At 39.5% G+C, this 20,929-nt stretch overlaps 1 protein-coding gene and 1 long non-coding RNA gene across 5 annotated transcripts in view; both read left to right on the top strand.

Moving 5' to 3' along the window:
• Nucleotides 1-20,929, top strand: part of Slc25a21 (solute carrier family 25 member 21) — a 499,458-nt gene that overhangs the window by 34,896 nt on the left and 443,633 nt on the right. The window lies entirely within an intron of this gene.
• LOC120103539 (uncharacterized) lies at nt 1,206-13,905 on the top strand. Of its 3 annotated transcripts, XR_010052688.1 has the most exons (4): nt 1,206-7,065; nt 8,191-8,319; nt 11,419-11,524; nt 13,410-13,905. It is a non-coding gene; the product is annotated as an uncharacterized LOC120103539 (long non-coding RNA). The 3 variants fall into 3 exon arrangements; XR_010052687.1 differs by having other exon boundaries at nt 8,287-8,319; nt 11,419-13,905; XR_005505969.2 differs by having other exon boundaries at nt 11,419-13,905.

The following is a 20,929-nucleotide window of genomic DNA, read 5'->3' as shown; positions in this document are numbered from 1 at the left end:
CCACAGTTACCTGGCAACAGCCAGGTGTGCCTGACTCAGTATAAAAGGGGCTGTTTGCCCCCTCCTCACTCTCTTGCTCTTTCTTGCTCTCGCTCTTGCTCCCACCCTCTTCCCGCATTGTCCCCTCTCTCTCCATTCCCCCCTTCTCTCCACACTCTCATGGCCGGCCTCTACTGTACTCTTCTACTCCTCTCCTCTCCTACTTTCTCTATCTTTCATAAACACAACACACACTTTTAGATATACAGTGTTGACTCACTGCATCTCTCTCACTTTATATATCTTCCTCGTCTCATTTGCCTTGACATTCTTTTATTTCCACTCAAGGAATAATGAGACTATGAACACTAGACTAATTGAACCATGCTCAACAAATTTATAATAGTTCAGAGGAAAATCCACTATGCATTAGGTAATCACCAATAGAAAGACTATCACAGAGGAGGGTTTCATTTTTCAGTGTTTTCATGAACTATGTGTAGAATGAAGTGGAGTTGTTATGGTTTTTGACCAGAAAAAGTATGGTGAAAATTTTTAAAGAAGGTTGAAAAATCACTTCTAAAGGGTGCTCAGTCACTACTGGTATGCCCTTTGGTATTTCCTTGGGTCGCTAAAGTTAACAGGCCATGCCCATAAAATATTTTGCAAAATAAATATTTGGCCTATTCAAGAGCCTCAGACTGTCCTCATTTAAGTGAGGGATCGTCACAGCACTCACAGAATTCTTCCCAGTTTTCATCATTAAAGGAAACGACAGAGAGGGGTGGGTGTGCGTGCTGATGCTTATACCAGCTAGAACAGTTTTGTTCTTCAAGTTTCGGAATACATATTCTTTTATCTTTTAACATGATGATACTTCTGAGTAATGTTCTGCCATTTCTGGACCTTATAATGAGAATTCTTCTAATTTGCAAATGTCAAGGAGAGGGAACAAGAAAAACTCCCACATGTTGGTGCCTTTCTTTGGCCAACTGTGTTCACATAATTCGGAATGTGCCTCTTAACAGTGCTTTATAGACAACGGATAGACTGTGGTGTGGAGTGTCTTCTTTTCATAATATTTTTATTATTTGGGAATTTCACATTATGAATCCCAGCAAACTCACTTCCTAGTCCTCCCCTTTGCCCCCTGCAGGAGGAGGAGGAGGAGGAGGAGGAGGAGGAGGAGGAGGAGGAGGAGGAGGAGGAGGAGGAGGAGGGAGAACATATTCACTGGAGCATGGTCAAACTCCCAATGGCCATCCTCTTAAAGAAAACTGACTCTTTCCCCACCCCCGTCTCTGCCAGAAGCCATCAACTGTGGATAAGTACACAGTTTAGCATCTATACCACAGGTTTTAAGAGTTCTCTTCAATGGCTTTCTGTCTATGCTGTTACTTGATGGAGGGGGGCGGGGAGTAGGGGTTCTCACAGAAGCCTTCTATGTCTCTCTCAACTGTAAGACTGCAGTCATTAATACCATGGCAAAAATAGCTTCCTTGGCTTTTACATGGAGCAGGACCACAGATCATGGACTTATACACGGTTTCTGGTGACAGCACCTGCCACAGACATCAGCATGGCCTCCAGTGGTAGTACAGATTGCAGACACAAACACAGACCACTGGATGCAGTAGAAACACAGACCCAGACATTGTGGGCCTCAACATGGCCTCAGGTGGTTGCACAGGATACTCACATCATCACGGCCCCTGTAGAAGCACGGCTTATGGAAATCCATATGGTCATCAATGGTAACTCAGGCCAGGGTCATTGACATAGCTCCCAGCTGCTATAGGACTATGGACATGACCCTACAGTTTCAACATGGCCTGGAACAGTGAGCCATCGATAGCAGTGGGCAGCACTGACCTTAGAGATCTTTCTAGGAGGTCCAACCAGAAAATGAACCATTCTTCCTCTTGGGCATCCTGTCCTTGCTCAGCACGAAGGCTATCACATGGCTGGGCAGCATGTTCGGAGGCTGAGTCGGAGGGAGGCAAGCTCCAGGCTGTGGCTCACCCCTGTGGGCCTACTCTGCAGTGACACGTTCTCCTGTCCACCACACCCCTCTCTCACGAGGGGTGTGCTTTCATTCAAGGGGCAGGTGAGACAGTTGGTTGGTGGTGATGGGCAGCTCACCCGTCTTCTGATCTGCAGAGTTGGCGTTCTGTTCCTTTTCTTATACAGCAGGAAGGATTTTAAGTTACCCAGGCTGTTTCAGAGAACTAAAAGCAGCACTGAGGAACACAATGTCAGCACCATGCCCCCATGGTGATTTAAGGAACATATTACGTTTTCCTTTAGAAACAAAATTTATAATGCCTTTTCAAGATAGGTTCTTTTGAGTGACATCAATTGTGAGTATGTGTTTTCATTAAAAGTCTAAACCCGAATTGTTTACAACAGTCTCATTAAACTTAGAGGTGGTGGGTGAGGAGGTAATTTGCTTCACTAACTTTCATGTAAAGATTCCCAGTTATTAGTGGAAAAGGAAGCTCCCTCAAAGCTTGATTTCAGGTCAAACTTTAAGGAGAACTTAAGTTTTGAGTTATTCAAGTTAAAAACTGTGAAACATTATATTATTTTGTGGCTAAAGTTTAATGTAATTCTTAGGATTTATATAAAATATGTTTTTTGATAGATTTCCAGAAATATGTTTTATTTCCTATTTTCTGTATATCTAAGCATCTAAGTCTCTCGCCACCATATCAGTCAGAGCATTGGCTCCTTTATGTTCGTGTCGTTGGCAAGACTGGCTATGCAAAGCCTTTTCCTTTGAGTCTAAAGCCTTCCTTGAATTTAATCCCCACCCTTAAGGACGTGGTTTTGGTGCATCAGCAGAGCAAAGAAAGCCACTATGTCAGTGAGTAACTTCTCCAGCAGCTATTGTAATACACTGCTTTCCTAGGGTTCACACATAGATTTCTCTGTACGAGAGGAAGGAGACACACTCTGTTGGACAGGATCAGAGGAGACCCTGCTCTGGAGTGGAGAAGCATCTCACTTGGTTCTCTCAGCCTGATTCCTCTTTGCTTTGGAGCTGAGAATAGCTGCAGTAGTAATAACCTGTTTGGGACCAGCAGTTACAAATTAGTGCCTTTGCTCTTTGGAAAATTATGTTACTCGAAAGTGCAGCGAACACTCCTGTCCTGCTCCAGTATGTTTCCACTAGCCCAATGTCTATTTTACGATTTTCAACACTGTGTCGCATTATACATTTGGTTTTGCCTTGTAAGTCCTATTATTATTCTTAGAATCACACACCTATGACATTAGAGTCAACAAATTTTAAAGCCTCTACTACATACAAGTAGTTAAAGTGTGTAAAACTTGCTAACAACTATGTTTCTGCCTTTTGTCTTTACTTTGCTATGCACCTTATTGTTTTTTGGATTATATTATTATTATTGTTGTTGTTGTTCTTTTAAAGACATTCTTATCTTGTAATCTGGGCTAGCCTGGAAATTACTGTGTAGCCCAGGCTGGCCTCAAATTCACGATCCTCTCAACTCAGCCTCCCAAGGGTTGGGGATATAGGATTATAGTTACCATATCTGACTGTATTGTTATCCTTGATTTACTATTTGTTCTTAAAAATGTTTATTATATGATACTATGTCATATCACACCACCAGCAGCCTCATACACCTCACCTTTACCATCCTTTTTGATTGTATCAAGTGTCCACATCAAGCAGTCGAGCTACATACCATACAGGCTTGTATGAATACACATCATGATGTTGACACAAGTGAGTCGCCCATTGTCTTCATCAACTCTTACCCCAATCAGGAATCCAGTAGGAGTAGTTCCTCAAGAGCCACCTTTTCTTTCAAGCTCAATCTAGTCCTTACTTCCTGTCACCCTCCCACTTTGGTGGTGACCTCTTTCTGGCACAATGCTCTCTTCTTTGTTAAATCTGTAAATTCCCTTAGGAAGGGAATTGAGACTAAACAGGGATAACCATGTATTTTGTGACTGAAAAGAGGGTTTATTCTGAGTCAACAGACATAAAGTGGCATTTCGAGACACTTGTCACTGTACCTGTAAAAAAAAAAAAAAAAAAAAAAAAACCAAAAAACAAAACCCAAAAAGCTGTGATTTAATAGTTGATTATACTATACAAATTTGTCTTTGTGGAAAGGATTTTGTACTTTAATAGAGCTGAAGGTGTTAAATTAGAAAAAAAATTAGTTTCTAGTCAGGGAATGAATAGGACAGCCTTAAAATAAAGATAGGATAATGATTTACTTTGTCCACGCTTACGACTGGCTTTGTGTAATGCCTTAGCAATCACCTCAACACTTCGAGCTTGTCCAAATAAAAACTAATGCTATTGATAACAGCATTAACAGGTGACCTATGTGTTTCTCCTTTGGAGGAGGAGAAACACACACAAAATAGTATGTTGTAGTTGTAAAATATTTGTTAATTCAGAAAACCTTATAAACACCATCTTCAGCGGCTGGCCCTTCCTCTGTGAAGAACAAACATAAAAAGGTTATTTGGTTAGCGAGATTGCTTCTTGTATTTCTGCATTTTGGAAGGAGATGGCAGTATTGAGCCTCGGCTCTAATGCTCCACCATTGGAAGGAGCTTGAAATTCTTGGTAAGGGAGACTATCATTTTAGTTAAGCTCAGTTCATCTCCCAGGATTTTATTTTCTACCATCTTTCTTCTATGGAGAATAAGCAAGTGCTCTAATGTATCTTTTATTAAATCTGTTATATAAAGCTACTACTAAATTACTCATCTGTAGACATCTAAGAACCTCAGTTTAAGGCACATATAGAAAACAACTTCTAAAACAAAACTAGGGCCAACTCTAAAGTGCAGAGAGAGAGGGATGTTTATGATGTGATTATTTTCCTAAGGCTTTGACAGGAAGAATTAACTTTACATTCCCAGTACTCAGTACCCTTTACTGATCCGCATCATATGGTAAATGAATTTGTTCTCTGGGAATACACTTCATGATTTCCTCCTTTTGAGGGAGAGGGCACTAGGCTACAAGAAAGAGACTTTATCCAGGGCTGATGCTCTGAAGAACTGTTTAGAGGATGAGGAATTATTTACTTCCTTTCACTCACACCCACTGCTAAGCCTGCATTCCAAACCTAAGGGAGGGAAGAAGAGTGACTCACACATCTTTTAGCTGTGTGTCGAATAATAGAACAGGTAACAGTGCTCTTTGTCAATAGTCAAAAGCAATCGAGCAGTACAATTTTAAGGCTGTAAAGCATGGGAAAAATAGAACAGTACCGTGTTTATCACTGAGTCTTAGTAAGTTGTTTTTAAATGTGTAAGCCAAGATTAGCAAAGTAAGCTGCCATGCTTACGGATCTGAATGGCAGTTGGAACAGCATGGCATTCTGCTAGCTATGCCTGAAACAGCTGTCCCTGCTATAATTAAAAGAAATACTTAAACGTGTGAAATTATTAGGTCTCTGAAATAACATACATAAAGTTGTGTAATTATTTAGTTTGGTTATCATAGATAGCAAGATTTTCTTTTGTGCCTTGACTTTTATATGTTTAAAATTATTGTTGAAATGTTACGTGACAAATAATTTATGGATTTAGCTAAGCCAGCAATTCTGTTTGGTTTCCCACATAAGGGAAGGACCCAACAACAACATCTTCATTTCATATTGTTCCGATAAATTGAATGATATTATTTTTTTAACCAAAAGGAAATTTCTTCTCAGCTGGACTCTTTCACTGTAGGTTTTAATCACAAACTTTGAAAATGAGAACATAGCTATTATTTTTTATTAAAAAGATATGTTCTGGTTAGTTTGGAAAGGCCTGACAAGCGAAGGCTTCCAACGGCATGTCCAAAACCTTAAAATGTAGTGTTGAACTTAGAAGGAGTAAGATACTTTTTCTGGTATGGATGGATCATAAAGTGTCGTAAGAGGCACATAAAGTGTTTCTATGGGCATTGTCAGGGAGCTCTTACTATCCTCAGATCTACAGCTAATAGTAGGTTAATGAAGGCCAGATACTGTGTGTTTGATTTAGGTGTGGACAGTTACTACCAAGCTTCCCTTGAGAAACAGGTGGAAGCCAGCGGTTGTCGTCTCTGTCATATGCTATAATTGAAGCATGCGGTCTTACATGTAACGCATAGTCCAAATGTTTACTGAGTATGTGCTTGCTTGGTGGTGTTTAGATGCTCTCTTTCTTTTTCTTTTCCTCTGCCTAGCCCCAGTGTGTGTGTGTGTGTGTGTGTGTGTGTGTGTCTCGTACTTGGATTGAATTTATGGCCTCATGACAAGTGAACTATCAACTAAGCTCTATTTCTAGCCCACCTCCTCCTTTCTTTTTTCTTTTTTGTCTTATATGTTTGTGTGTGTGCATGTGTACATGAATGCAGGAGCCCTTGGAGGCTAGCAGAGGGTGTTGGATCCACTGGAGCTGGAGGGGTAAACTACCATATGAGTGTTGGGAACTGAACTTCTGTCTTCTGGTTGAGCAATATACATTCTTAACCACTGAGTTGTCCTTCCAGTTCTTCTTCAAAATTTTCCATCCTTTGTGTGTTTCTGTGTAAAAAAGACTAAATTGTGTAACCAAATCTTGTGGAACTAAATCTACACTATGAACCTCTGCGTGGATTTTTGATATTTAACTTTTCTCAGTGTAGTTTTTGAGTAGAAGAAACACTTGAAATCTTTAAATACTTTCTCTAGACTGCTGAATTGTTACAGTTAGAGTAACTGAGGCAATTATTGGCTTCTTAGCTCAGTTAAAATGTGGCAGTCTTTCAGCGTGAGCAGCCTTACGCTTGTGTAGAGTGAAGCAATTGAGTAAAAGTGATGGTTTAGCCAGTCTTTAGCTCTCCTGTTATCTTTTGGTCCCGTTGAAGCTAAATGCTGTCATCTGCATAATCTTCCTTAACTCCTTCTTCAACAGCTTAAATAGGAACATAGCAAAGTCAGATCCTCTCCTAACCTGGATGTGCTTCTGGGAGGAGTTAACCACTGTTAAGAACATACTCTTGAATCTGTTAGCTTCTGCATCAGGTAAAGAAACCACGAGGAGAGCCCTGACATTTTTCAGCTTTGATGTGGAAAAATAGTAAGTTTTCTCTTTTCTTTTTCTAGTTTGCCAATCTCTCCTGCACTTTCCGTATCAGGTGGAGTAGGGGCTCATGTGTGTCCTCGTTGATGTATGATTTATTAGGAAGACAAATTCCATTGAGCCATTCAAAAATGTATTGTCTTCTCTGGAAACTAGTGACGTGGAGAACAGACAAGGACCTGTCCTGTTTTCAATACTCTGTAGCATCAATTCTTGGCAAACTTCAGTGAGACCTTGGCAAGACTTACTTCCCAGACCTGGGCTTCATTATGGTGTATAAAGAGTCACCTCTCTGAGCTGGGCTTGTCTGGATATAGCCCCAGGGAAAAGACGCCAGAAAGTCTAGGACACTGGGGCTTAAAGACACTCGGTGATTGAGCGGTCAGAGAATGTGTGTTAGCCAAGGGCTTGATGATATGCTGGTATCTGGCCATCCCGCATTTGGAGCGGGATTCAGCTCAGGATAACAGCTTCACCATCCCAGTTTCCTCTGAGCCATAACAATCACTATGTTCTGCCGAAGTGCCTGTCATGCTTAGATGACTCGCATGACACAACTTTACCTAACTTTTTTTTTAAAGCATAGAAAACTTGACTTATATAGAGGGAGAAAGACTGAATTTCTTATATTTAAACAGAGGAATGAAATCCAACGAGACTCTCTTCGTCACAGGAAGTTTGGTTATGTTGGTCCTCATTTCTATATGGTGACAATGAGAATGGAACCTAGTGAAGGATTGATAATGTGAAATTAAACAGATTGTTTACTCACTCTTAAACATAATATGTCTTATTAGAACAACCTCAGAGGACCATTAAAGAAATGATTTAAGAATCTGGATAGCAACAAAATAATAGAGTCTAATAAAACTGTTTTTTTTTTATCTTTAAAGCTTCCACTATAGTAGGTCTATTCAGAAAGCAAACACATTTAATTGTTTCCATCTCTTAACTGTGTCTAGTGAGTTCAGTTTTTAGTTGCTGTGTAAATATGTTGGTCCTAGTTGCATCGCTTTATTTCAAACATCATTTCAAATTAGAGCTTACTGTGGTTTGAAGGTTTTGCCAGAATCGTCATCCTACTTTTGTCTAAAGCTGGCTGATTACTTTTATCTTTTCCAGCATATGAATGCCAATATGCTTAGAAGAAGCAAACCCAGCCCTGAGACCATTTGTCATCAAGCATTGATTGTAACTCTGTTTTATTATGGCATACAGGAAGAAAGCCGAAGGCCTGAAGAAAAATCAAAGGTTAAGAGCTTACACATTTTTTGCTACATCACAATGTTTGCCTATTTTTTCTATGCCATTTTAATGGCTTTCTACATAGTTTATTAAAATACATATATCCTTTTCGATGTTGGACTAATAGCTTTTAGATATCTCATTAGCAAATATCCATGAAAGTAAAAAGACTCCAAGTGAGAGAAGCTGTATTAGGTACTTTTTCCTCCTTACTGTGACAAAAATCTTACAAAATCAACTTGGGGAAGGGTTAATTTTGGCTCCCAGTTTAAGGGGATACAGTCCCCTCGTAGGGTGGAAGGCATAGCAGTGGGGGTGTTGTACTCAGGAAATAGAAAGAGATGTCTAGTTGACTTTCCCATCCCTCTCCTTTTTATTCTGGTCAGGGACCCAGCCCATCGATGGGGTTTCCCACATTCCCTTCTCAGTTGATCCTCTCTGGTAACACCTTCACAGATACATCCAGACCTGTGTCTCCTAGGTGATTTCAATTTTTTTTTTTTCCGGAGCTGGGGACCGAACCCAGGGCCTTGCTAGGGCCTTGCTCTTGCTAGGCAAGCGCTCTACCACTGAGCTAAATCCCCAATCCCTCCTAGGTGATTTCAAATCCAGTCATGTTGACAATGGAGATTCGCCATTTCAAGGCAAAGTTTTAATCAGTGTGACATTCTTTAAAGTACTAGAGAAAGCTTCTGAAGAAAGAAGTCAATTTCAAAGGTAAAATACAGTCACTTGTACATACTTACGTAGGCTGTAGGCACTGAGCCTGTGCTCTGGTTGGTGTGCGCAGTCTTAATAATTCATTCGCTCCCTCTCTATTTCATTGCCGTGAGGAATGGGATTGAAGAGGGTAGAGCACAGTTGTATTTCATGTTTAATAAATTCCATACCAAACTCAACCACTAAACAGCTATTTGTCATAGCAAAAAGGTAATTTTAACACATGGTAGTAGGAAGGCAGGAGGCACTCAGAGTACCATATGACAGCAGTGTATGATTTCAGATCCCTGCTAAGATTTCTTTGGACTTTTGAAATATGACCTCTCTGAAATCACCACAGAAACCCTCAAACCATTTTACAAGGCTTTCTTAGTGTGACCTGACACTCTAAAACCCACTCTAGAGTTAAGACTCTCTGAGGATTTTAACCCCTAGAACAAAAAGGCAGAGAGACCCTTAATGACCACTGTCTTCTGTACCTGTTCCCTTTACTTTCATTTGTAAGTAATTAATTAGGTAGGAAAAAAAATACCTGTCTTCTTGTTAGGATGTAATCTAAGCTCTGGTTCCACTAAAGTGTAGTGGGTGAGGAAAGGAAAAAGGCATTTAAGAGTTTCTGCCATAATTCAAGAAATCTATATTACTTCTAATATTATCTGCCTCTCCCTAGAATATAATTCTCAGTTGCACAATAAAAGGTGAATTATACCACTATATTCTCATCCCAACCTGAGTTGCAAAGGGGAGAGAACACATCCTTCTTAATAATGATAGGACTAGGAATCAATTACAGGACTGCCTTTCATACCCTATGGTCTGGAGCTCTGTCATGAGACCACACATTAAGTAATAAAAGACACTTGCAAGTGTAGTTTGGGGATAGCTAGTGGTGACTATAGCTAAAGGCGAGAGGCAATGAAGAGTTTGTTGCAAGGAAGAGAGGAAGGGAGGGAGGCAGGCAGGGAGAGAGGGAAGGGAGATAGCTCTCTGAAGAACTATGAACTCTGTTGAAGTGCTGTGAAATGTCTGATTTTCCTTCATTTCTTTTCCTTTTATCACTCCTCTCTCTATTTATTCTTTCTTCTGTTTGCTTAGAATTTTGTTTGTTTGTTTTGAGACGAGTCTCTCTATGTAACTCTGACTATCCTGGAACTCTGTGTAGAACAGCCTGGCATCAAACTCACAGAGATCTGCCTGCTTTTGCCTCCCAAGTAGTGGGATTAAAGGCCAGTTATCTGGGTGATGTGCTTGAAAATTGTATGGATACACCAATTATATGTGGGTCTCTTTAGAGGAGAATGAATTGGAATAGGTAAGAAATACTAAATTTCTTAGAATGAATTTTTTCTTTATCATTGATACTGTTATTTAATTCTCTGGCTTTCGATCTAGAAGTGAATAGCAGACAATTATCAGAGCGAGGTTCTAGCAAGCAGAACATGATTGTATTGCGACAGGGCCTTCATTTCATCCTTCTATACCCCCCTGTTCGAAACTCGGAAGTCTCAGACAGTCTTGGAATTACCATTTCTGTTGGTTCTTTTTGTTGTCCACCTGGACTCACAGAAATGACCTTGGGGGTCATGAAGCACAGTGGCTTGCAGTCTGGAAGAAGGAAGTGTGCGTGTGGGGTGAGGTTGGGAGCGGGAAGAGAGATGGTTAATGGTGCTTGAATCCCTGTTCTCATTTCAGCCAGAGCATGGTCACTACATCAGTTTCTCGGTTCATTGCATTAGCAAATTTTGTTCAAGAAGCAATTTTCATCCTATGGAAAGTTTAGTCTTTCCTTTGAAGCCAACACCAAGGTTTAGAGAACAGAAATGAGTTTACAAAAGTTTAAAATATTTACATCGTATTCTTTAGCTAGATTTTCTTCTCATTATAATGTATGTTAAAATTTTCTACAAGACCCTTTCATTAGTGATTTCATTGTTGTTCTTAAAAACTAATTGGTGTGTGCTTTTTCTTTTTTTGGAACCATATAGTGGTCTGGCATAGAAGAAAGCAAGCAAATTCTTCCCAATAGTTTATAGTCTCTCTGAAACCATGTCATAAGTAACTGTTAGGCCAGCTTCTGTTCCTTGACTTCGAACACCATATTAAATTGCTAATATATGCAGTTGCATAGAAGAAAAATCATTGCTCTGAATTTAGCTGATAACAATTATTAATAATATGGTAAAGTACCTTATGTAACTAAATCACAATTGTGGGGAGATGTTATGTGGGTAGAATTGACTCTGTGAGAGGGAGATTGGCCGGAGAGAAATTAATAAGAAGTTACACTATCACCCACTCTTCTGAGCCTTTCAATCCTCACATCAGCTGTTACATCGTATCATTCCATAACCTCATGTCTGTCATCCTGATTTCCTTTCTGCGAAGGCAAGAAACATGAACACAATGGGAAGAGCCTGTCTATTCCCTGTTTCAAGCAGACATGCTCGACACTGCAGAACGGAGTGATGCTCAACTTACTCACCCGCCTTCTGTAAGCCCATCATATGATTTTGGTAAATAGCAGAGTTGCCTTGATTTCAGTATCATTTTTGCATTTTATAATAAAGCAAGTGCTCTAGGGACTAGTTTTCTGGCTAATTCATGTTTGTGCAAACCACTGCAACCTCCTGACATAGAACATATGTCATACAAATTCAGAGGAAATGAACTGTTTGGCTCCCTAGGGTATGATTAGAAAGTCTGACACAGCATTCACAGACTATTGCTTTACCACAAATAGACAGTATTTTCACAGGTACGAAAATGGTTCTCATGGAGAGCACATGTCAATGAAAAGTCAGAAGCTTCGGTCCCAGAATACTATCATGTTATAAAGACTAACCATAAACTGTTTTTAATAATAATGTAATATTTCGCTTTAATTATATATATGTATATATAAATATGTGATTTATATATCATATATATGATTTTCTATGGCATGAAATCTCAAGTGATGCTAATAATAATGTCACATCTCAGAGAAACATAGTTCATACCTATTCGTTGTTAAATGGTATTTAAAATTGTTTCTTTATAACATCCTTTGGTTACCCACCGGAAAATGTAGTCAACTGTTTGACAGTTTCACAATTTACAGAAAGGCCTCCAAATATATTCAACCTCTTTCCATTATTTCACATTCTGGACGTCTCATGAACCATGAGAAAAGCAGGCCTATAACACCCAAGTCACTTGCTAGCTGTTGGGCAGTGAACAAGAAGTAGCACTAAAACTAGTACACAGGGCACCTCACCGTGCAGAAATATTTGCTGTCGCAGTTAATCTCTGTGACTGGTAAAGAGAAAATGGAATTTCAAAAAAGCCAAAATTACATTGCTCTCTCTTGGCTTTACGTATCTCTGGCTTCCATTCTATTGACTAAGAGGTCAGTTTTTGCTGGAGCAAGAAATGGAAGAGGACGCCACAAACCGCGCTCTATGCTTTTATGACAGTGGTTTGTACCCTTCTGGTCCTCTGCTTCAGTCTTGTTTCTCTTGTTGACTCTGGGAGTTCATTGCTTAACTGAAAGCTCTTGGACCAGTTATTTACCCTCCCTAGCTTCCGTCTTTCAGTGAATTAGGGATGGTGATGGTTCATTATGTAGTTGTTGAGATTGATTGAGTGACCAGCATGTGGAATATTGCCTAGTGTTTAGTACAGATCATGTGTATTTGGTCAACTAAATATAAATACTGACTATGCTCATTACTTTTTTTTTTTTAGAGAATACTTTATTAGTTTTTGTAATCAAACCCACGTATATAAGACCTTACATATTCAATACAGTGTGTTACCCCTGTACAAATGGAAAAAACTTAAGTTCAACATTTCTAGACCAATATGGCTGTTAATTTCTGTACAGTGCCAACTCAACACAGTAAACGGGGATACTTTTTTCGAAAGTTGACAGCACAGGTAAAGTTTCAAAAAATTCAAATTATATATCTGTATATATATATTTATATTTATATAAAAAGACCAATAATAGCAGTGTGTTATGCATCAACAGCAGCAACAGCTTTTCCAGGTTCTGCAGTCATCTGAACAAAACTGTAGAGACATCCAGCACACTCCATTAAAAAAAAAAAAGTAAAAAAACAAAACCCGAGAAAACAGCACAGTTCTGTTACTCTTGTGGTACCTGGCACCATTTTTTTTTTTAAATTAGCTTCTCAATCATCATCTGGAAAGAAAACATTCTGAGCAACATCATTAAAAACAGCTCTGATAAAGCACGGTCACTACTACGTGTCATAAAGCAGGTACAAGCTATTTTACATCCACAGAGGTATGATACAGTACTGTCCTACATCTATAATACTAGAGGATACAATTTAAAAGGCATTATTTGAGACTTGATTCTACTTTTCCAGCAGAGGGCCCAAAGGATGGTGTGACACAGCTTTGTAAAGAAACATACTCTAGACAGGATTTCCTTTCACTAGTGGCACAGTTCTAAGGATTCATTCTCTCCATGAATGTCAGCTAAAACCGTTATTAAAAAAATGAAATATCCCTAGAACAAAACCGTATAACCACCGGATTCACATGAAGATGACCTAGTGGAGACAAGCTGGACCTCACCTTACCAACAAGCTATCAAATCTGTTATGTTTAAACAGTGAGACCTCCAAGGAAGGAAATGCCAAGTAGTGCTTCAAAGCTTCGGACCACAATCAAGCACAGCATCCTTTTCAACAGAAGCAGAAGCTCATCTGAATATGCTCATGGATGCTGACATCAACATTTAATCATCTCCTCACTCATCCAGGAGGGGGAGATCAGTTACTACTGTACTTTATTGTGTTCAACCAAATCACCATGTTACAAAAATAGCAAGCTGCCATAATAAAAAATAAGGCTCCTCTATCCAGCACCAGATAGCATCATTTTACTTTCAAGCCTAGAAATTGCACACTTGTATATAAACCAATCGAAGATGAGGATTGAGAGTTCATCTTGGTGGATTTTTCCTTTGATGAATATGAAGTGTCCTTCCTTATCTTTTTTGATGACTTTTTTTTTTTTTTTGGTTCTTTTTTTCGGAGCTGGGGACCGAACCCAGGGCCTTGCGCTTCCTAGGTAAGTGCTCTACCACTGAGCTAAATCCCCAGCCCCTTTTGATGACTTTTAATTGAAAATTGATTTTATTTGATATTAGAATGGCTACTCCAGCTTGCTTCTTCTGACCATTTGCTTGGAAAGTTGTTTTCCAGCCTTTCACTCTGAGGTAGTGTCTGTCTTTGTCTCTGAGGTGTGTTTCCTGTAGGCAGCAGAATGCAGGGTCCTCATTGCGTATCCAGTTTGTTAATCTATGTCTTTTTATTGGGGAGTTGAGGCCATTGATATTGAGAGATATTAAGGAATAGTGATTATTGCTTCCTGTTATATTCATATTTGGATGTGAGGTTATGTTTGTGTGCTTTCATTCTCTTTGTTTTGTTGCCAAGACGATTAGTTTCTTGCTTCTTCTAGGGTATAGCTTGCCTCCTTATGTTGGGCTTTACCATTTATTATCCTTTGTAGTGCTGGATTTGTAGAAAGATATTGTGTAAATTTGGTTTTGTCATGGAATATCTTGGTTTCTCCATCTATGTTAATTGAGAGTTTTGCAGGATACAGTAACCTGGGCTGGCATTTGTGTTCTCTTAGGGTCTGTATGACATCTGTCCAGGATCTTCTGGCCTTCATAGTTTCTGGGGAAAAGTCTGGTGTGATTCTGATAGGTCTGCCTTTATATGTTACTTGACCTTTTTCCCTTACTGCTTTTAATATTCTTTCTTTATTTTGTGCATTTAGTGTTTTGACTATTATGTGATGGGAGGTGTTTCTTTTCTGGTCCAATCTATTTGGAGTTCTGTAGGCTTCTTGTATGCCTATGGGTATCTCTTTTTTTAGGTTAGGGAAGTTTTCTTCTATGATTTTGTTGAAGATATTTACTGGTCCTTTGAGCTGGGAGTCTTCACTCTCTTCTATACCTATTATCCTTAGGTTTGATCTTCTCATTGAGTCCTGGATTTCCTGTATGTTTTGGACCAGTAGCTTTTTCCGCTTTACATTATCTTTGACAGTTGAGTCGATGATTTCTATGGAATCTTCTGCTCCCGAGATTCTCTCTTCCATCTCTTGTATTCTGTTGGTGAAGCTTGTATCTACAGCTCCTTGTCTTTTCTTTTGATTTTCTATGTCCAGGGTTGTTGCCATATGTTCTTTCTTGATTGCTTCTATTTCCATTTTTAATTCCTTCAACTGTTTGATTGTGTTTTCCTGGAATTCTTTCAGGGATTTTTGCGATTCCTCTCTGTAGGCTTCTACTTGTTCTCTAAGGGAGTTCTTTATGTCTTTCTTGAAGTCCTCCAGCATCATGATCAAATATGATTTTGAAACTAGATCTTGCTTTTCTGGTGTGTTTGGATATTCCGTGTTTGCTTTGGTGGGAGAATTGGGCTCCGATGATGCCATGTAGTCTTGGTTTCTGTTGCTTGGGTTCCTGCGCTTGCCTCTCGCCATCAGATTATCTCTAGTGTTACTTTGTTCTGCTATTTCTGACTGTGGCTAGACTGTCCTATAAGCCTGTGTGTCAGGAGTGCTGTAGACCTGTTTTCCTGTTTTCTTTCAGCCAGTTATGGGGACAGAGTGTTCTGCTTTCGGGCGTGTAGTTTTTCCTCTCTACAGGTCTTCAGCTGTTCCTGTGGGCCTGTGTCTTGAGTTCACCAGGCAGGTTTCTTGCAGGGGAAAAGTTGGTCCTACCTGCGGTTCCAAGGCTCAAGTTTGCTCGTGGGGTACTGCCTAAGTCCTCTCCGCGGCGGCAGCAACCGGGAAGATCTGCGCCGCTCTTTAAGGGAGCCTCCGTGCACCAGGGTTCCAGATGACGTTTGGTGTTTTCCTCTGGCGTCTGGATGTGCACAGAGTGCAGTCTCTTCTGGTTTCCCAGGCGTGTCCGCCTCTCTGAAGGTTTAGCTCTCCCTCCCACGGGATTTGGGTGCAGAGAACTGTTTATCCGGTCTGTTTCCTTCAGGTTCCGGCGGTGTCTCAGGCGCAGGGGTCCTGCCGCTCCCGGGCCCTCCCCTATGGGAACCCAGAGGCCTTATACAGTTGCCTCTTGGGCCAGGGATGTGGGCAGGGGTGGGCAGTGTTGGTGGTCTCCTCCGCTCTGCAGCCTCAGGAGTGCCCACCTGATCAGGCGGTGAGGTCTCTCTCCCACGGGGTTTGGGAGCAGAGAGCTGCTGCGGGCCGGGGTCCGCGGGTGTGGGACTTCCGGTAAACACAGGAAGTGCCCGGTCCTAGAGGAATTTTGCCTCTCATTACTTTTTAATATAGGAGAAGTTTAAAGAACACTTTCTACCCTAAGAACACTCTCCTAAATTGGTTATTAAAATGTAATTTTGCCTACATTGAGTTGTGCTTTGAGTGGTCATTGCTGCAGTTATGAATGCCTAGACTAATGTAACTTGGTGATGTATACTTTCTAAGACTTATTTTTATTTCATGTGTGTGTATATGATATATCTATATGATATCTATATCTGTATACCTATATCTGTATAGGAATTACTTGTACCTGCTGTTTCTGGGGCCATTGATATGCAAGAAGTCACAGACCAAACAGATCACAGAGTAGTCAGAGCAGCAGGTCGGCCCTCCATGGACTTCCTAAAGCATTAGCAGTTATGGTGGCCATAAGGTTGAGTACACAAGTGTTCAAGTCAGTTTTACTTAGAGTGAACCCAGGCTTAGTAACCTCTTACCTGTGTGGTCTTGAGCAAGATAATGATTTCTCTAAACCTTGATGTCCTTATCTGTAAATGTGGTCAAACTACTTACTTGATTTCTGTACGTGTTTGATTACATAGTGCACCAAAAATCTCAAAGCATAGTTGCATAGTATGTGATGTGAGTTAAGTTTGTGCTATTAGCCATAGAGATAATTATTTTTGTGTTATTTTTATAAAATTAAAATGTTTGTAGTGAAATAGCTTGTGGAAATAAAGCCCCAAAACTTTTTATACATTATTCATTGCTATAAACCTTCACACTGGTTTTAATTCCCTGTCACAGTTCATTCAGTTGGCACTGATAACATCTCTTGGATTTGGTAATTTTGTGAAAAGCAGAAATTTATTCCTCATAGTTCTGAAGGAGGAGAAGGCTGCAGTTGAGATAACAATGGATTCATGGGTTGGTCAGGGTTGCTGATAAATGGCATAATCTTGCTGAGTCTTCAAATAGTAGAAGCGGCAGGCACATTTGCCCCTCCCGTATGAGTACCATGTATGAGGACCGCATGAATGACTCAATCATCTCCCCGAGGACCTCAATCTCTGTCTACTATTTGGTACACAAAAACATTCACACCTTAATGCTTTTCAAGCGTTCATTTGAAGGTATATTTTCTAACTAACAAGGACTATTTAATAATTTAAATGCTAACATTTCTAACAAAATAAATGCATTCCTCTTCTGATAATTGAATTCAGTTATTTCAGAACCCCCTGAGAGTCCTAGTTGGAGGAATTGGTCATTGGTTGTCCTACTCTGGCTGCAGTGATGTTCCATGTAATGGATCTGATATGCACCCCTATCTGAATATGTACCATTTTTTCCCCAAGCTAGCAGCCTACGTTTTAAGTTGATAAATCTATGAGGTTTGGCTTAGGGTTAGTTGTGGCTTGCTTTGTAATGAATATAAGTGGTAGCTAAAGACCATGAGAGTGCCCTGGAAAACGGCTAGAGCCCGATAAGTCCTTTATGACTGAGGGAAGCCACGGGACATGATGCTTCTTTGCTGTGCTGGGACATCCATGTATAATCACTGAACATCTCAGAATGTAGTCCTCACTTTTTACTGTTAGAAGCTATACTTTAAATATTCAGAGGGAAGCAATACATTTATATCCTCATATAAGTCTTTGCTTCTTAACTAAATCAATATAATTATCAAAATATGGATCATAATTGGTTGCCTAGCTCATCTCAACAACTTATAAATAAGTGGGGTTTGATATGAGGTTAGGCTGTCATTATCTCCATTGTGAAATTTAGGGCTTTGGGGTAGTCAGAGTAACATGCAGTGCCTGATTGGTTATGTAGAAAGCTATGGATGATGAATTGACTTCTGAAGTAAGGACACTGAATACAGTATTTGAATGTATCTTGGAAGTTTTTTGAAAGCTTTGTCTCCTGTGTACTCTATAATACTGTGACAGTGCCTCAGCTTCTTCAAGTCCATCTCTTCATATCCTGCCCATTGAAGTAGTTTAATGAAATGAAGCAACGTTTCACAGAGTTAGATGCACAGTGGTGCTCTGTGGTAACTATTTTTATTCTGAAACCAAATCCAGACCATGCTTTAGATTTTGCCTAAATCCCTGATACAGGCTCCTGTGGTATTTAGAATCCTTCCGTCAGTTCAGGGACCAGGACCAGTTTAGAAGGCAAGAATCAGAAACCTCAGCTGCACATAATTTAGTGTAATCTCTCCAAATCCCTTACCCTCGGGGAGAAGAGACAAGCATGTCTTCCCCTGCTCCTCCTCCTCTTCCTTTTCCTCCTCATCCTCAACTTCCTCATCCTCCCCCTCTTCCTCCTCCCTCCCTCCTCCCCCTAACATTTAGGGTAGGATAAAACATTCATTTCCTCCAACATTAATTCTTTCATACAGCACTCATACACACATCCCCAACCAGGTGTGCACTGCCGTTTACCCTTCTGTAAATGCTTGTCATGAATATGGCCGAAGTCTCACACTGTGTTACTCAATGTCATTGTTTGACTTTGATGACCACTGTAGCTCTGCTAGAAGACGAGCAACATAGTTACAATGGTGGTGTCTGGCTCTAAAGTTACTATTTGACCTATTGTCTATCTTCTGGTAGGACAAACTGCTACCTTTCTTACTCTTTGTGGGTTTTTTTCCTTCAGTTTTTTAGGAATAATAATGCCATAGCTCTGAGAGGTAAAAGAGCAAGGCGTCCCAGGGAATGAGAAGTCCCAGAAAAAGAAGAGCATGTGCTCTGCACAGAAAACAAAAACAAAAAACCTTTAAAGAAAAACTTTTTTTTTTTACATAACCAGTGCTGTAATTCTCAAGTATAATAGATTTAGATTATTTTTCAATAATTTTATATTACTAAAGACCTCATGACATTTTGGTCAGTGGCAGGGTACTGCTGATAGTGGTGCCATAAACCAGGATGGAGCTGAGACATCTTGTGACCTAATTACATCATAGCTGTTGTAACAACACTGATCGCTGCGTCACTCATGTGCGAGCAATGCTGATACAAATAAACTTCCTGTGCTTCAGCTTAGAAAATGCACAGCGTGTATAATTTTGCATGCTGTGTAATATTTGATAATAGCAAACAACTATGCTATTGATCTATGTATCCACTCTACTGTAATTTTAGTTTACATAATGCTTACATCTTATTTTTAAAAACTTAACACTACCCCCTTAACCCAAGTATTTCAGAAGATTCTATTTATTATAGGGTATGGTAGCTTCATGATTGTTGTTCCTCTCAGTAGTCTAGCATAGAAGTCTAAGGATAGAAGACCACAGTATTGACAAGCTCCACTGTGTGCAAACCTAGGATAGTGTGTGTGCCGTGCGTTATTTAAAAAAAAAGTTTAAGATGTAGAAAAAAGGAAAAAATAAAATGGGAAAAGGTGAGACCAGTCGTGCAGCCCAGTGGGAGAGCACGTGCTTTAATATGAGAGAGCGTGAGCCCAGCAGTGAGAAAAGTGAAAAAATAGAATATTCTAGAGTCGAGATATGAAGAAAAAATATTTTCATACATTTATTTGTTTTAAGCAAAGTGTTATTAGACATGAATCACTAGTTAAAAGAGACTAAAATTTGATAAAACATCATACAGAAACATATGGTTTATTTATTACAAAAGAACAAATGCATTTGGTTTTGAATTTGGTGCAGCCTAAGTGCTTACTCCCCACTCTCTGGCTACCTCAGAGGAACCGCCAGACCTCCGCCAGCACCAACGCCAGCGTTCGCATCATAGTTTTGTAGCGTTTATGAGTAGATGTATTTATTTTATCGACAATAGTTAAGATTAAACCTGTATCTTAGGAATGAAAGGCAAGATCTATGTTCCCAGACACTTACATGTGTTTAGATCTATGTGCACTCACAACCATGCCAGTGTATTTAGTATAGAGGCGTGCAGTTGTCAACAACTTAGCACCCAGGTGGAAATTAGGCTATCTATTCTGGAGGCTTTTGCAAGCACACTCTGCACGGTGGTGAAATTGACTTACAAAGCATATTTATAGCACATTTGTGTTATTAACTTGTGAGTATATTTGGATATTACTTGAAAACTTGATTGTACACATAATTATTACTTATTGTCATAATGAGTGCATTACAAAAAAAGAAATAAATACTTTAGTCTTTGTTTTAGGGATAAGAATTTGACATGTGAAGTGATGCCCGTAATGCATGTAAGAAAGTCAGTACAAACAGACACTGGGACAAATTACAAACATGGAAATTAAAAAAAAAACACACCTGTAGTCCACTTATTACATAGTTCTATCTTTTGTTTTATTAGATTTCTCTAAATATGTGAGGATTTGTATAATTGCAATTAGATGCCACTCATCTATTTGGTTCTATAATCTGTTTTGCCTTTTAATTTTATCGCTATATTTTAATCACTTTAAAATCCTTGAAAACCATCATTTAAGGTCTGCTGTATGACTAAACATATATTCAACACATGCCCTATTATTGAACTATCTTTTCACAACTTAAATAACAGTAATTATTTATATATCTGTGTTTCCATTTTCTACTCATTACATTGTGATAGGTGTCTGTGTTTTAAAAATGTGAGCTGGAATATCTTATGCTAAATGCTTTTCTTTT

The sequence above is a fragment of the Rattus norvegicus genome, chromosome 6 (genome assembly GCF_036323735.1).
Source record: "Rattus norvegicus strain BN/NHsdMcwi chromosome 6, GRCr8, whole genome shotgun sequence".
NCBI lineage: Eukaryota > Metazoa > Chordata > Mammalia > Rodentia > Muridae > Rattus > Rattus norvegicus.
The sequence above is the reverse complement of the archived record's forward strand: the minus strand, read 5'-3'. Positions and strand labels throughout refer to the sequence as shown.